General features: G+C 45.4%; 1 long non-coding RNA gene across 1 annotated transcript; it reads left to right on the plus strand.

The window, feature by feature from the left end:
• Positions 1-724: 724 nt before the first annotated feature.
• Positions 725-4,324, plus strand: LOC131924493 (uncharacterized). Its single transcript, XR_009382920.1, has 2 exons — positions 725-846; positions 3,882-4,324. It is a non-coding gene; the product is annotated as an uncharacterized LOC131924493 (long non-coding RNA).
• The last annotated feature ends 13,810 nt before the right edge of the window (positions 4,325-18,134 follow it).

Here is an 18,134-nt window from a genome sequence, read left to right on the forward strand (position 1 = left end):
TGATTCTCATCTCCATGGCAACATTGCCAGTAAATATTCAGTTTCCTAACACTAGATTCCTTCTCAGGCTTCACAGGCTTCAGAAGAGTGAATTGTCATTGATTAGGAAATTGCTATGTTCTGGGTAATACATGAGGCAGTTTATAGTCATTTTACCTTAACCCATACACAGGGACAAGGTCAGAAGTGCAAAGAGGTGGGCAGCCCACCCAAAGACACACAGCAGAGCTAGAACATGATCTCATGTGCTTTTGGCCCGTTGGCCTAGTGCTAAGTGTGTTTGAGTTGAGGCTTATGGGAAGGGCTGAAGAGCATAGGCCAGCTTGAGGTTGAATCACGAGGATTTGGAGAGAGCAACCACACCCCCCACCTCCTGATAGCTATTCACAGCACCCCCATTCCTACTAGCTATATGCAGCCCACACCCCTCCTCCTTAAGCAAATGCACCCCTGGCCTCTGACGGCAGAGCCAGAGTGATGTTGTGCATTCTGACTTCAGAGGACAGCAGATCAGTCTCTCTGCCTGCCTGTGTGAAGAGAAAAGCCTCCATAGAAATAGTCATAGAGAATCATTTAGGAGAACAAGAGGCTTAGCCAGATGTGGCAGCGGACGCCAATAACCCTAGCACTCAAGAGGCTGAAGCAGGAGGATCCAGAGTTGTGACCAGACTGGGCTACACAGAGAAACCAGGAAAATAAGTATGTAAACAAATATTTTCTGTATTTCACAAAACAGTCTACAGTTGGCGTGGTGTAGGATGAGATTAGGGGAAGCAGTTGAGAGGAAAGAGCAAGCATTCCACAGATGGTTCCAGAAAGGAATCCACTCATCTTGAACACTGGATTGTAAGTATTAGTAGGAAACCTGGGCGGGGGGTGGTCTGAGGACAAAGGTAAAAGAAGGTACCCCTTCCCTGGTTCCAAACTCAGCACTTAGTCGTAACTCAGTGCACCCAGGTGAAGCTGTCTTTAAGCCGTTGTTTGATAGCTCTAATCTTAAGTGAGTTCAAGGCATTATGGCTGGTGGAACCCTTTCCTGGAACCCTAACATTAGAGTCTGAATTCTTGGAGGTGTTGCCATCTAGGGTCCAGGAACCGAGTTTGCTTTCTCTGCCAACTAAAGATTTAAAAGGCTGGAAAGAGTTTGAAAGTCAAACAAAGCCAATGCTTATTCTCAACAAAATAACAAGCGTAGAAGCCAATTCCTTGTGGAAGGAGGGGATTGAGCCCAAAGCTGGAGTTCTACTGGGGTGCCGGACTGTGCCTGGAAACCAGGGTCCCCCTTGAGGTTCTTAGTCTCACAAACAGACTCAAACAGAATCTCCAGGACAACATCAGTAGTGTTAAAAGCAACCCAGGGCAGGCAGGTGTGAATGGAGGCAGCTGCCCAGAGGAGAAGAATGGAGAAGAGAAGGGAACAAGCCATACTGTTTCAGTGACACTGGATGGAGGGCAGACACATTGGACAAACAGCCACTTGGCAGGAAGGAAGGCTTTAGGGAAAAGAAGGAAGTCCAAAGTACCAGAAAAGGCTGACGTTAAAGACAAGCAAACAAACAAAAACCAAGAAGAAGAGCAAAGAAAAAGAAAAGGTTGTTAGAAAGGTGGGCAGAGCCAGCCAAACCTCATGGCTGCCCAATGGGGACTGTCCTAATGGGAGGGAATTCTGGGATGGGAAGCACAGCATCTTATTCCACCTATCCATTTAGCATGGCTTAAGTGAGCCTGCCTTCCTAGGGTAGCCCCTGGGCCAGGTGATTGGCTTGTATGACTCATTCACTTTTGTCTGTCTTGAGTAGCTTAGAATGTTGGCTCTCCATTAAGGCCAGAGATTTCATCCTCCTGACCAGAATGAATTAGTTTTCCCTTGACAGCATGTCAGACTGACAAGCAGTTGCTTTGGTTGAAGGATCAAGGGTCCTGGTAGGTGGTCACAGCAGGGAAGGAATGCAGGAGCAGAACTAGACTGAGAGGCTCAGCATGGATGACCACAGGGACAGGGGCCTCTCAGGAGGACATACCTTACAGTCCAGCGAACAGTGGGTGTGACACATGTCCACTAGGCTCTGGACGCACTGGGCAATGTTCTCTTTCACAGAAAGGAAAAGAAGGGAAGGGCTCTGGATGCTGGCCTGCTGCAGTGTGGAAGCTGCAGGGGTTTGAAGAAGCCATAGGCTTGGTGTGGGTGGACCACACAGATGCTGGCAGGAGAGGAGCAGCCCAGGCCCCGAGCCGGATCTCTTTCCCTTAGCTGGCCAGAACCACTGGCCTCACTCTTCAAGGCTCAACTCATGCCTGATGGTGGGGATAGAAAGAGCCCTGGGTGAGGAGTCAAACCTTGACTGAGCTAAATAACCCCTTCAACATGAGCACAGGACCCTCTGACCACCAAGGAACTGATCTGGAGTGTGACTCACACAGTCCTTCTGGTCCAACTAAACTGACCCTTTCATCCAAGTAGCAGCCCATCAGAACACTCATGGCTCTTACTCCAGGCCCCCCACTGGCCTTTAGAGAGTGATGGGAGAACTAGAGGCCCAGGCTATGTATGGGCTTCCCTGGTCAAATACTCTCTGAATTTGCTCCAACTCCACAAGCCCAGGACCTTGCTTCCTGGGCCTCTCTCTCCTTCTCTCACTGCCCCAGCGTAGGGCCGGGACGTGTAGTTAGAAGGTACTGATGACCTGCTTTGTAATGAACCTTGTCAGAGACTATGATGTGGGGCCCAACAAACCCGAGTTCCAGTTTTAGCCATGCTGCTCCCTTCCATCTGCAAGGCTGAGTTAGATGCTGGGTTTCTCTAAGGCTCAGCTTTCTTGTATATAAAGTGTGGCTAATTCTTCATGGGGCTTGTGGGAGGATTAAACTCAGTGGCATATGGCAAGCAGGAGGGGGCCCAACAAACGAGTTTCCTTTATCCAAGCAACTGAAATCTCTGATTACTCCTCCCAGGAAAAGAAGCCAGTGGAGCCTGTCGGGGGAAGGACCCTGTTGTTTTCAGAGCCACATCTGTCACTGTGGAGGGTGAACAACACATCTGCCGGGTTCCACACCCGTCCTAGGGAGAGACCTTATGCTGCAGCTGTTGCCCCAGCTGACCCACAGGGTGATGTTTGCAGTGGAGCTGTTAGAGCACAGCATGGCATGACCCCTGGATGTACAGCCCAATCCCGACGGCACCTGTTATCTCCACACTGACTCTCCAGCTCCTCCCGGGCCCTCAGCCTCTCAGCTAGGGGAGGAAGGGAAGGACTGGGAGGGATAGTCACTACAAAAACTGTCTAAGGAAACAAGTTAATCTTTAAACAGTTATTTGTACATGATTATTGTGTGTGTGCACGTTATGTGTTAGGGGGGTATGCATGTCATGGTGGGCACGTGTGCATGCGTGTGCGTGTGTGTGTGTGTGTGTGTGTGTGTGTGTGTGTGTGTAGATCACAGGACAACTTTGAGGAGTCAGTTCTGTCCTGTCACTTTTACTCAGGTTACTGGGTTTGCACAGCAGATACCTTTACTCATCGAGGCGTTTTCCAGACCTCCCATTAATCTGAAGAATGTTTCTGTATCATAGAAGAAAGACTTTTACTATGTGTGACTTGTTCTCATGAGCAGGAGTTTCAACCCCAGCTTGCCCTCGCCTGAACAAGCTCTGTGGTGTTTTACCCTAGGTCACTGCAAGGTCACCGCACACCTTGCAGCCACCTTAGGGTTTACAGGACATGTTTAGGGAAATTACTTCTCGTGATTCTCACTAAGGTCCCACAGGCAAGAAAGAAGTTCTTAGCCTGATTTTACAGGCAAAGATATTGAGTCTTAGGGAGGCTGTACAACTTCCCTGGGGTCTGTGGTAATGGGGAAAGGTTTTGTTTTTGTCTTTTCAGGAAAACAAAAACAACTATCTTGAAGAATTTAAAGATCTTTGGACAAATAAGCATCCAAAGAAAAAGGGAGAACTACCTAGAAAAGATTACCAAGAAAAGGAATAATTTGACCTAAAGCAATCTCTGAAGTCTCCAAAAAGATGATAGGATCCCACAATGACGATTCCGTCAGGATGATGATAATGCCACTAAGCTGACAAACACCACCCAAAGATCAGCTTTGGACTACAAACTGCTCAGGACAGATCCAGCCTCACAGACTACTCTAGCCAGGACTTGAGACAAGCCCTGCACCTTCCCATTATGCAGAGACTGGACAACAAATGATACAGCTAACTCTCCCAGGACTTGACAATTAACCCAATTTTTTCTTTTCAGGATCCCCTAAAGATGCCCCCAGACAATAGGAAGTAATTTTAAGAATACAATACCCACATTCCCAAGAGGTAAGGTGGGTGGTTTTTGGTCATTCAATGGGTTATGGATAATTGTCATTGTTTAGGGTGGTTGGTTACAAGTTGTTATTGGTCAGAAAAAAAGCAAAACAAAGGAGATTAGATTGAGGTTCTTGTTTTGAAAAGAAAAAGGGGGAATACAGATAAGATAAGATAAAAGGTAGATTATTGAATCTACTTTTAAAAAGCAACTACTAGTTTTAAATGTTTTACATTGATATGAATCTTTGTATATTGATACAAAGTTGAGATTATTTTGCTAGAATGTTGTATACATGTATTTCTAATCTTGTTCAAGGTATTGTACCTATACATCTCATTTAACAATGTAATGCAAATTACTAGTCCTTGAAAATTATTATTATCAACTAATTAGGATAATAAAGAAATGCAGGTTAGTAGTTAGTCACCTATTGCAATTAAACTTGTAGTCATGTTAGGTATGTTTTCAAGGTCAAACAGAGATATATTTTAGATAGTCTTCAAACACTTCAGAGATTTACAGAATATGGCATTTAAGATGTTTTAATGACATAGATTCTTTTTTTTTTTTTAATCACAATGAGACACATCTGCTCCTGGCAGCACCAATCTACTTCAGAAAAGATGATGGGCATCGGAAAAACTCCTTATGGAGTTTACTTTCTTTGTGGCAAAAGTTAGCCACTGGGCAAGCAAGTGTCCTTGCCTTGACTGCTGACAGTATGCTGTCCAAATGGACAAGCAGGACACAAAAGAAAGGACAGCCGATCCTTGCCAAGACAAGAGAGGAAAGCTCTTTAGAAAATCCTGCTTCATAGATGAGTCTGTCAGATATGCTAGGCCTGTAGGCTGAAGATGGATGACCCAACATTGCAGAGGAACCTTGGGTGAATGTCCAGGCAGCCAGCTGTTTCTGTCATTTCTCACATTTTTAGAAGTCATTTGTTTGCACTTCCTGCTTACTTAGGTAGTATTATTTCCTTCTTGGGTCTCTGATGGAGTTGAAGATTAGATAGTTATAGTTATAGTTTTCCTTGTTAACAAATTCAGAAAAGAAACTCACTAAAGAGGTATAAAGTGAGTAAATTTGAGAGACATCAAAAGATAGTTTTCGGTTGGTAGTAAAAGTTAGATAGAAAGTGAATTAGGTACATTTTGGACTCACTAAAATAAGATACATAACGGAGCATTTTTTCTGAATTTGCCAAATGTTAATGGACTAGACATTGTTAATATAATTTTTGACTATATATTGTATATAGTTATTGTACTTATTGTATGTATATAGTTTTTCTTATATTAGTTATAACCTTTTATTATTTTAGACAAAAAGGGGAAATATAGTGATATTTTGAACAAATAAAATTTGCCTGAAGATCAGAGGACAGAACAAGCCACTAGATTAAACATAGAGTCCAGGCAGTGGTGTCACATACCTTTAATCCTAGCACTGAGGAGGCAGAGGCAGAGATTGTATGGATTTCTGTGAGTTCAAGTCCACGCTAGGCTACATGAGATTAATCCAGTCTAAAAGAGAAACAGAGCCAGGCAATGGTAGTACATACCTTTAATCCCAGCACTAAGAAGGTTGAGACAGGAAGTGATATGGCTGGGCAGAGAAAGGAATATAAGGCAGGAGGAGGCAGGAACTCTGGCTCTTTCAGGCTGAGGAGTTGGTAAGATAAGAGATGATGGCTGTGGCTTACTCTGCTTCTCTGATCTTTCATTTTTCACCCTGATATCTAGCTCCGGGTTTTTATTAAGACCAATTAGGATTCATACAACAAGGGTCACACAGCTTACGGGTGTCTTGGTATTCTTTCACTGCAAGCCAGGAAGAAGCAATCACCATTGTCTGTCTCATGGAGCTTCAGCAATTCATTCTGCACCTGAGCTTAGCTTCCTGTCACTATTGGCATAGAAGGAATGTGGAAATACTAACTCTGGACTGTGCTGGAGACTCTACTTTGGAAAAGCAGTGTGCAAGGGTTGCCATTGTGGGTGGCCTCTCTGTACTTCAAGACATTTAGCCTTTCCTAGTACATGTACGCTGCATCGGCATGTACTGGGAAATGTACTCAAGAGTTTGCCTTGGGCTCTGTTTGAAATCCTGGTCCAGAAGCCTTCAGAAGCACCTCTGACCCTGTGCTCTCTGCTAGGTCAGGCCCCAAGTCTGTCCAGGGCAGCCCTGTGTCCCTGTGACCCACCACCAATCAGATAGGTGTACCCAGGACAGGCAAGATCTCTGCAGAGAAGGAAGACAGTGGCCATTTCAGACCCAAAGCACTCATTCTGTCATTCTATGGAATGGTCATGTCACCTCCTGTCTTAGTCACTGTTCTGCTGCGGTGAAGAGACACCATGACTGCGGCAATTCTTATGAAAGAAAGTATTTAATTGGGGCTGGCTTACGGTTTCAGAGGTTTAGTCTATTGTTGTCACGGCAGGGAGCTTGATGGCAGACATGGTGCTGAAGAAGAAACTGAGAGTTCTACATCTGAATCTGCAGGCACCAGGAGGAGAGAGACCTCAAAACCCACCCCCAGAGACACAGTTCCTCAACAAGGCCACACCTCCTAATCCTTTTAATCTGTTCAAATAGTGCCACTCCCTGGTGACTAAGCATTCAAATATATGAGCCTATGGGGGCCATTCCTATTCAAACCACCACACCTCTAATATTCTAAAGTAATGATTAGACTTTAGTATAAGTTTTGGTGGGGACATTCAAAACTATAGCACATGGAAACTAAGCACGGAGATTTCTGTCTCCTACTTTTGCATGCAATCCATTTCTTAGGAGACAGTGGTGATGGGAAGTCTCTGCACCTCTTCTGTGACCTCCTAAGAAGAACAGAACAGTGCAATTTGAATGAGTTGCCACATAGCTGTTCCATTAGTATCTAGTATTATTAAGTGCTCAGTAAATTGTGTTATTTTCACAGCTGTGGCCATTCAGACACTTGGGTGTTCTCCTCAAGACTATATACTGTCATTACTTTCGTTTCTTGCTTCAGCTAGAATACAATCTGCAGGAGGACAGGGCTGTTAGTGTTGCTCACTAATGTGTCCTCCTTTCCTACAAGCTGCCTGGTGCATAATAAGAGCTTGTTTTGCAGAGCAAAAGGGAGAAACAAAGGGAGGACCAAGAACGGAGTAAAATCTGTGGTTGGCTGGAGCTGATGGAGATCTGTCCAGCCCGCCGCCATTGTATAAAGGTCACGGAGACAATAGCAGCCTGCGCTACAGAACAGGTTGGGACACAAGGTCGGGAGAGTAAAGGCAAACCGGGAGAGCAGTGTGATAAGGGCACAGACTGCGGCGGGGTGGTCCCTCAGCCACCACACTGAGCAAAGGGTTCAGCAGGTCCTAAGTGAATCAAGACAGAACTGGCTCCCAAGCCCTACTGGTCAGCACTCATCCTCTTGGTCACAGAATGGCACAGAGTTTCTGGTTATTCCAAGCATGGCTTCCCTTACTTCAGGATATGCTTTCTGCTGCCCATGTAGGTGCTTCAAGGCAACTCAAGAGAGGCATCCAACCTGGTAAGCTCAGGAGGAAAGGTGCCCACAGCCACTAAGGCAGCCTCTGTCTGCACTGTGCCTTGCTGTGGGGGCCTGCCCACAGGGGAAGGACAACTCTGTAGTCCTCTGAGGGAAGTCAAGAAGCTGACTTGACCTAGAAGGTGCTAATTGCGAGCTGTGTTCGCCTGTCCTCGGTCCCCATGGACCTCAGCCTGGAGCAGTGAGTAGAATTTCATATTTGAAATGATCCTTACAGCTTTGGCCAGCTGTGACTGGGAGAACAGCAGAGGAAGACTGGAGAGGGCTGTGACCGTGGAGGATCTATTGGTCGGGACAGAAGAGAAGGCTCTGGGCAGAGTTCTGGATGGAGGAGAGGCTCTCCAGAGCCCAGGCTAGACTCCCAAAGGCCTGTACGGAGGGGGATGGGCTCAGCCTAGGGACACACTGGGCCTGGACCCAGGAGATGGCCTCATAGTGCTTGTTTGCATTTTCCTGGGTACCAACAGGCTTCTTTACCACCTTCCTGTGTCTACTGGCCCCCATGCTCTTCTGTCTGTAAAATGTCCATTCACATTTTTGTTTGGGGGGACTTGTTTTTTGTTTTTTTTGGGGTTTTTGCCCAACTTTTTCTACCCCATTAGGATTACATGACTCCATGTATTATTGATTCTAGGCTTTCATCATTTGTCTGTGATACATACCTTATTCTCTAGTTTATGGCTTATTTTCTAGTTTCTTTACAGTATCTGCAATGAATCAAGATTCTAAATTTTAATAAGGTGACATTGTAAGTATTAGATGAGTTGTGATTTGTTGTTCTTTTGTTGAGATAGGGTCTCCCTGGAACTCACTATGCAGATCAGGCTGGCCTCAAACTCACAGAGCTCTGCCTGCCTCTGCCTCCTGTGTGCAAGTAATAGGGGTGGTGAATATGACTGAAATGCATTATGTGTGTGTGTGTGTGTGTGTGTGTGTGTGTGTGTGTGTGTGTGAAAATGTCAATTAATTAAAATTGAGAAAAAAAACAACTCCCAACCCCACAATCAAAGAAGTACTTGATTCCATTTTCTCTGGATGGATGCCCAGCCACAGGGCTGCCGCCACCGCCGCTGCTGATTAGAGACCTGTGTTCCAATCAGGGATGGGCAGTCCTTAAACATGCCATGTTGTCACCCCTGCTGCTAGTAGGACTACAGAAGGGCTATGCACAACCGTGGGGACCCTGCTCCTGTAAGCTGGAGTACATTTCCACTGTAGTCTGGCTTCAAGCCCCCAGCTCCAAGCAACCATCACCAGCACGAACAACCCTAGCTTGGGCTCTACATTCAAGGTGCTAACAAATCTAAGGCCACAGGCATCCAAGGGGAAGTGGAGGCAACCCATCTTGGATAAATCTCAGAGCCCAGCTGCGGTATCAGATGGGGCGTCCTCTGAATATAGTGGCTGACACACAGCTGTTCACCACACGCCAGGATCTGCCAGGGACCAATCTCTCAGCTCATGACAAATCCTCCTGTCAAGATCACAAAGCAGGGCATTGTAGCGCTGTGTTAGCCTGTGTCTCCCAGGGTAGGTCTCCAGACCGAGAAGACCGGCCCAGAACATTGTGGACAAAGGAGCCACAGTTGGGCTGGGCTTGAGAGGGAAGCAACTTGGAGAACGGAAGCCCACTCTCTCTGGCCATCAGATCCACACCCACCTCCCAAGGCAGCAGTGTAAACTAGGCAGCTTTGAGCTCCCAATGCCAGGCCTGCTCCCAGGCAGGTTCCAGATACCTGCCCTGACCTGATTTTCCTGTTCTGCCTCCCAAGGCTGCCAGAAGACACTTAATAAATATGCCAGTGCTGTGGCCTTTGAGCTAGGTCTGGGGGACATTCTTAGGCATTAACCAAAGAAAAGCCAGGTGATCTTTAAAGGAAACCCATACTTCAGTCTCTGCCTTCTCTGGCAGTCTGATTTTTAAGAACCCTGCGGGGAAGGGGTGGAGGATGGCCCACCTGAGGTCTAACCACCTGAGCTGGTGGGTCTTGGGTTCTAAATCCAGGTCTCTGGAAAGAAGGAGTGGGGGGGGGGCGAGGGTGAGGATGGAGCCAGAGAACTGCTAGAGTATGGGGAATTGAAGGGACTTATTGGCAAATGTTGCATTTAATGGGTATTTTCAAACACCAATAGCAAGAAGGTTGTTTGGGGAGCCTTCTCTCTCTCTCTCTCTCTCTCTCTCTCTCTCTCTCTCTCTCTCTCTCTTTGTGTGTGTGTGTGTGTGTGTGTGTGTGTGTGTGTGTGTCTTTTTGTATATTTCATTTAGGAGAAAATGAAGTCTAAATTTGCATTGTACCTCATCAAAGAAGTCAGCCTTGGTCTCTTTCTGGGTTCCACTTGGCCAGCCCCACACTCTCACTTCTGCCTTCCTGCTGTGTCTTGACCCACCTCAGCTTCCTGCCCCTCACGTATTTCCCTCCCCTAGAGACCACCAAACGTCTCCACACTGTTTTGTTTCTCTCCCACCACAGGCAGTGGCTCTAACTATTTTAAGTATAAACTTTCCCGTTTAGCTTATTTCCCATTATATTAGACTTACTGTAGACTCTAAGATATTGGGTTTGTAGTGAACTAATTACACAGTTGTATGGACTATCCAATGGGTAGAAACTTGCCATTGGACAAAGTGACCATGAATTAGGAAACACGTTAAACACAGCTGTGTCTTACATAGATGCAGCCAGGTGCTTTGAAAACCACCAGCTCTGGAATTCAAAGGCACGTTAGCTTCTTCAGGCTGAAGACAGTGGAGAGAGTGTGTGGGTGTGTGCTCGCTGCCCCAAAGTACTCTCTTCCTGAAGGGCACCATAGTCTCCTCAGGCCTGGCTGTATGCCGCTTTCTCTGGCTTTTCCCACTGAGATAGCTCAGGGATCCCGGCTCTGGGACCTTAGTGGTCCTGATGTGGATGTGGCCCAGGCTGCCTGCTACTGAGGAAAGTCAAGAAAGACCCATCAGAATGGGAGCACTGGTTGGAGTCAGTCCCTTCACCATTTGGGGATGGAAGGAAATGAGCCCCCATGAAGGGGAAGCCTTGGAGCCCCCCCCCCCCCAAGTGCATTTGACAGTCAGGGGAGCTCCAGAGTCCTGGAGGAGAGACACAGGCACCATGACCCCACAAGGCCATGTCATAGATGAAGACATTTCCAGAGTTGTCCCAGTTCTGACTCATGGTTTGCTTCAAGGACACAGCACTTCAGAAGTGAGACGTGTCACACCACCATGTGTGGGCCATAATGCCCATGAAGGCGCCATGGTGCCACCTTCTGCTTCCATCCTGAAACTGCACTTTTACTGGAGCTCATTGCCTGTGAGCCCACTGCCTACCACTTCCCAGTGAAGGTAAACCTCAGCTCCTCATATTCTGCCCCAGGGCCTTTGCTTGAACTGTTCCTTTCTTGGTGGTCTAGTTTCAAAGCTATTTATGCAAGTCCATTTTGTACAGCCATTATTATGAGTCAAGAAAACAAATTTTAATGAAGATGGTTTTATTTTCATTTGGCCTAGTATTATAAAATATCACAAAAAAAAAAACATTAAGGATTTCTTTTTAATTTGAGGCAACTTGTGGGGGGCCTGGGACGGCCGGGTTTGATGATTACAGAGCATATGAATCAGCTCTCATCAAGTTTTGTTGCAATAACAAGCAACCTCAAAATCTCAATAACAAACAGCAACAAAAAGACCTATCATTTGTTACTTAATGGAGTAGTCAGTGGTGGCTTTGCTTCACTGAAGGATGGAGGACTAATGAATAGCCAGGAAATATTCTTTTTTTCCTTCCCTTAAAGAATAGAGTGGCCTGACCGGGCAGTGGTGGCATACGCCTTTAATCCCAGCACTCGGGAGGTAGAGCCAGGTGGATCTCTGTGAATTCGAGGCCAACCTGGTCTACAGAGTGAGATCCAGGACAGGCACCAAAACTACACAGAGAAACCCTGTCTCAAAAAACAAAACAAACAAACAAAACTAAACAAAAAGAATAGAGTGGCCCTGAAGGAGGAGCCAGGTGGCCTCTTGTCCACATCACAGAAAGCCTTGGTTGGCAAAAGGAAGCTAAAGGCTGCAGGAGATGCCTCCTTAGACTGCAGATGTCCTAGGATGCCTGTGCTGTCCAGAGCAGGCAGGATTATCACTGTCCCCCGGGGAAGGTGTGGCTTAGTCATCGGGGAGGGGACAGGAAATGCTGCTGTGGGCATTGAGTCCTCATTCAAGGCCCACATGCAGAATCCAAAGTCACCTCAGACTCTGCAGGAATTAAACTGCTCCCAAACGTCTGCCACAGAGGAGATGAGAGGGTGACCTCAGCTGACAGGGAAAAGGAGGAAGGGGTTAGGATAGAAAAGCAGGAGGAGCAGGCGCCCCACAGGTGGGGTGTGGCAGCTCACCTGGAACCATTAACACAGAGCTGACTCTCACCATCCTCTGCCAGCCTCTCACCTGAGCCTCCTTCCTCACGAACAGTGGAAGTGCTCAGCTGAGAAACACAGGCCATTGGATTCCTCCCTTCGAAAGATCTCTCAGCCCCAGGGAAACAAGTTTCAAAGTTGATTGGGAAAGGGGAGGGTGGGGTTCAGATATGGAAAGAATAAAGAGGAAACAGATGGTGCTTGCTACAGCGACCAGATTTCCCCCCACCTTAGTTAATCTGGGAATGACCTAATTTACATAGTATTTGCATGAATTTCCATTTCAAATTAAAGCTGCCTAACTTCAAACATATAGGAGAAAATAAATGAGATAAGGCAATCTTCTGTAATTGAGCTGAAAGGATATATGACATGCCAGTCTAGTCTTTAAGCCCTACCTCAGGAAGGGAAAGAGCTGGCCCTTATCCCCTAGTAAGAGGGGGGCTTTCTGTAGCCTTCCGCCTGAGGGTCCTGTGGCCAGTGGTCTGGAAAGAGTAAGAAAGGCTACCTCGCCTGTGTCCCCATCCCTCCTTCCCTTACGCAGTTGTTTAAGAAGTTAAACTGAGAATAACACAGAAAAGGCAGGAAATCTCTATCCCAGAGCTGAGATATCTATCTCATCATGACAGCAAGTGGGAAGCCAGCATCGGGTATGGCCTTTTCCACATACGCAAGGAAGTGAGAACCAGGTGCCCGGGACACTGGGCACAACTCTTATGATGGGGATCATCTCTGACTTCTGTCTGCCAACAGCTCTCCATCTACTCATTCTCATCCTCCATCAAGTCCTAGATTCCATCACAGTATCTCAGACATACGTGAGCACCCGGGAACATACACCCTGGGAGTTGTCACCAGCCTGGCTGCACATTGGCAATGGGAACTGTGCCAACCGAGGACATGCCACTCACCGTGTTTTGTAGCTGAAGTTTTCCTGTGTCCCACCTGGCCCACAGTCAGGACAAATATCTCATCCACAGTCCTGCAGTCTTTTATAAAACAATCACGCAGAGGCTTAATATTAATTACAACTGCTTGGCCATTAGCTCAGGCTTCCTACTGACTAGCTCTTACACTTAAACTCAGCCTGTTTTTGTTGATCTATATGTTGCCACATTTTCCATGGCTTTACCTGAGTGCCATTTCATGCTGCTCCCTGGATAGTGGGCTGGCATCTCCTCACTCAGCCTTCCTCTTCCCAGAATTCTCCTTGTCTGCTTATCCCACCTATACTTCCTGCCTGGCTACTGGCCAATCAGCATTTTATTAAACCAGTATACAAAAGCATTATTCCACAGCATTTTCCCTTTTCTGTTTAATTAAAAAGGAAAGGTTTAACTTTAACATAGTAAAATTATACATAACAAAACAGTTATCAAGCAAGAATTATAGTTAAAATATTTAGTCTATTTGTATTTGGCAAAATCAAAGAAGATATCCTATCTATTCTGTATTTGTGAGTCCAAGGTTTCATATCTACCTTATCTCTTATCATAAACAAGGAAAACCATAATTACAACTATCTAATCTTCAACTACATCAAAGACCTCAGAAGGATATGTTACCTAAGTAAAGGGGAAGAGCATTGTAAGCAACTTCCAAAAATCTAGAATGACAGAGACAGCTGTCTGCCTGGACAGTCACTCAAAGCTCCTCTGCAGTGTTGGGGCATCCATCTATAGCCCACAGGTCTAGTCACTTTTAGTCACTCTCAGTCACATTTCTCTGTGTCCTGTAGAATGTCTGGCAGTTTCTTCTGCAAAGCAGGAACCTGAAGGACCATTTTTTGCCTTGCAAAGTTCAGTGGTCACCTTCCTGTGAGTCCTGCATGTCCAGTCAAGACAACATTTTGTCAAGCAGTCCAGGCAAGAACAGTTTTTTTTTTCCCCCAAAATGGCTATTTTTGCCAAGAAGAAGATAAACTCCATATGGAGTGTCTTCAACACCCATCTTTCTCTCTAAAGTAAATCGGTGCTGCCAGGAGCAGACATGTCTTATTGTCCAGAAAGTCTAAGTTTTTAAAACATTTTAAATCCCATATTCTATAGGTCTTTGAAGTGTTTGAAGATTACCTACCTAATTGAATTATATCTATGTATATCTAGAAAACTCAACATGACTATAAGTTTGACTATCATAGAAGACTAATTATTAATCTGTATTTCTTAATTATCCATTTCAATTTAAATGAGTTACATGAACACAGTACCTTAAATGAGAGTAGAAATATATGTACAGTATAACAAAATTAACTTTAAATTTGTATAAATAAACTAAAATCTATACCAATGTAAAACATTTTAAACAAGTTGCTCTTTAAAAGTAGGTTCAATAATCAACCCTTTTATCCTATCATATCTATATTCTATATTTTCATATTATATCCCCTTCTTCTTTTAGAAAGATATTGACTATTACCAGTAACAGTTTGTAACCAACAACCTAAACAAAGACAAACATCCATAATCCATTTTTTGAGAATATGGGCATAGTTTTCTAGGCTACTTCCTGCTAATAAAGGGTGCTATATTCTTATGGGGGTCCTGAGAAAATTAAGAATTATGGTCAAATCCTGACTGGAATAGTCTGTGAGGCTGCATTGTCTGAGCCAGTTGCCTTGAAACCACTCTGGATGTTGGATTATCTGGTCCATGGTGTCATCAGAGACCTTTCAAGGGGTCTTGGCTGGCCAAACCATATTAACCTGGAAGCAATCCACAGGTTCTCATCTTCTGTGAAAACAAAAGCAGAACCTCTTTTCCAAAGCAACATATCCTTATACATAAATTTTGAAATCAAGATACCTTTGAAATATACATATTGATTTAACTCAGCAGGTTTTACAATCAAATGTCTCTCTGCAGTTAAAAATCCTAAAGACAACATAATCCAGACTCTCTGTGTGATTTTCATCTTTACATGGCCTAGTTTTTATATTACTTGTACTGTCTCTTTAAAGACTTTATTTTTTAAAACTTTCTATTTCTTTATATAACTGTCTATATTCATTTCCCCCTCTCTTCCAAGCCTATGTTCGTTTTTACACACACACTGTAAACTGTTTAGAGTTTATCTCATCTGAATCTGTCTTATTGCGAATCTATTGCTTTAAACTGCAGCATGACTAGGACTGAAATGGCAGCTTTGGCTGCTGGCTCTGCCCACCTCAGCTTCCCAACATGGCGGAACTACATTACTGCCAGCTCTGGGGGATCCATGTGTACCACCAACTCTTAGAAGCAGTGGGTCTATGCCTCTGTTAAAGCAATGTGTAGCCTAGAAACCTTTTTTTTTCTGTCTGTGCTAGCAAAGGCTAAATCCACCATGCAACACACTGTGCAGCTTGGAGATGCCTCTGTGTACTGTGGCAGGAATCTGCAGCCATGCTGCTTAGCTCATGGTGACTGGCAGCCAGCTTCATCTCACAGGCAGCTGTAAGGAGACAAGTTTGCACTGCTGCTGGCATGAGACTGCGAGACTAGGAAGCCCAGTGTGGCTCCGTTTCTGTGCATTCAGAATACTTAAACTTTCTTAGGTCTATATGGCTCAATGCCCCATGTTGGGTGCCATTTGAGAGAGGAGCAAGTGGCCCAAGGAGCAACATGTAATGGGATGCAGGTAAAGCCATGCCACATGTGGCGATACATAAATTAATAGTTATGGGCTAATTTAAGATATAAGAGCTAGCTAGCAAAAAGCTTGAGCCATAGGCCATGGCCATACAGTTTGTAATTAATATAAGCCTCTGTGTGTTTACTTGGGGGAATGCAAGTGGGAGAGACTTGTCTTGACCGCTGGCAGGCTGGGACACAGGAAAACTTCCAGCTACAGTGTTTACTCAACATCCATGCCTCTCTCTAGTTCCTGGTCTGATTCAGATCTGGGGAGACCACAGGGACAGGCCAGATGGGCACAGAGCCCAGGCTAGAGGCTAGGAGGTCATCCAGGCAAGTGCTGGCTGTAAGCCTGTCATCAGAGATGAGCTAACTTTAGTGAGGGCTAACTGTTCAGTGTGGCTTTGCGGTGCTGCTCATATGTCCATCATAGAATGTCTTCCCTGAGAACCATCTCCTGTCTTCGAGTTAAATCCCTCCCAAGTGGCTCTCTCACATTTAGCACTACCTCCCATTCCTTAGCAGAGAGATGCAGGTCAGGAAAGCCTCATGCTGTGCATTCATGTGCCCTGGAAGCAGTTTCTGTTGAGAGTCCTGGGGCATCTCTCCCTCTACCCATAGTTAAAGCCAAAAGCTCCCTATTCCCACCCCCACTCCCACTCCACCCCCGACTCCCACCCCACCCCTCACTCCTGCCCATCACTTCCTTGCTCCATGAAACAAGTCTAGAACAGTCTAGCTACTTTCTTATGGTGGAAGGGAATTAGGAGACATGAGGGGAGTGAGGAACACTCAGAGGAATGTGTTCATTAATATTTTAAACATTTATTTGTCCTTATACTTTGCTACAAAATAATAAACCATCTTATACAAACCAACAAAAGATGGCAGTGGTAAGGGGGAGATGTGGAAAAATGTTGATAGCAAGACAGAGGAGGTAAAGCCCAATGGTCAGAGTCTAGTGTCAGTGAAGTGTTCATTTATTTGTTTTGTTGCCTTTTATTTTAACTTTTTTATGTGTATGGATGTTTTTCTTGTATATATGTCTGTGCAGCAAGCATGTGCCTAATGCCCAAGGAGGCCAGAAGAGAGAGGTAGGTCCCTTGGAACTGAAGTTACAGACAATTATCAGCTACCATGTGGGTGTTGGGAATTGAACCTGGGTCCCCTGGAAGAGCAGACAGAGAGTGCTCTTAACCACCAAGCCACCTCTCCAGCTCCTGGTGCTGGTGAGTTTTTCCCAAGGCTGTACCCTCTGAGCCGTCACCCACTAGTACCCCTGGGCCAGGCCATATGGTACTTGAGAGGGGACAGGGGCCTATGGGCAGCTGTGGGAGATCAACTTACCCATCTCTGAGGCTACAGGAGTTCACTGTACAGCAACATCACTGGCCAGAGAGAAGGCTCTGGAAAACCAGGTGTTTTCATTCTACCCAGCTTTTATGTAAGAACATTTCCAGCCATCTCATTTCTTTTCAGGTCATCTCATCCTGACCCAGGAGATACACATATACTCTTTCCTATGTCAGGGGGTGTGATGACCATTTTAGGCTTTGTGGACCACACTACTCAAATACAACATTCAGCTCAACGTTGTGTGATGGCAGCTCCAACATGAAATCGAAGAGGTATGGCTGTGAGCCAATATGTGTAGACAGAAATCGTGCATTTTGTTTGATTTTTATTCATTGTAAAAACTATTCCTCTTTGGATGGTTTTCATTTAAAATCATTCTTAGTTCTCAAGCCAGGAAACAAACACAAAGAACCAGACAGCAAACTGGTCTTGGCTTTAAGCCAATTCTGAAGCAGAGGGTGGATCTTTAGAATTGGAGGCAGGGTGGAGCAGATGGACGTGAATGAGCATCCAAACACAGCCAGAGCGATTGACTGGCTTCTGTGTACGTGGTTCCTCCATCTTTTCACCTTGAATGTTTCCCAAGTGACTTGTTTGCTAGTCATGAGTGCGATGTAAATTTGCAAGCATCGTTTTGGACAGAGTAGAATAGAAAGAATTTCAGGGTCCACACACTGAAGTTTAGTATCATCCTTACATCTTGCCAGGTGTGTACTTGTACACATAGACATTCTTATATCTAAGGAACGTGCTGGATTACGATGTGATGTGTATTTCTAAGTTGGACAGGCATTGCTGTGGTGAATATTGAGAAGGGAAAGGGTGTGTACCCAGCCTTCTTCAATCCTCCGTGCTTACGTTTCCCTCCCAGCCCTG

The sequence above is a fragment of the Peromyscus eremicus genome, chromosome 14 (assembly GCF_949786415.1).
Source record: "Peromyscus eremicus chromosome 14, PerEre_H2_v1, whole genome shotgun sequence".
NCBI classification, from domain to species: domain Eukaryota; kingdom Metazoa; phylum Chordata; class Mammalia; order Rodentia; family Cricetidae; genus Peromyscus; species Peromyscus eremicus.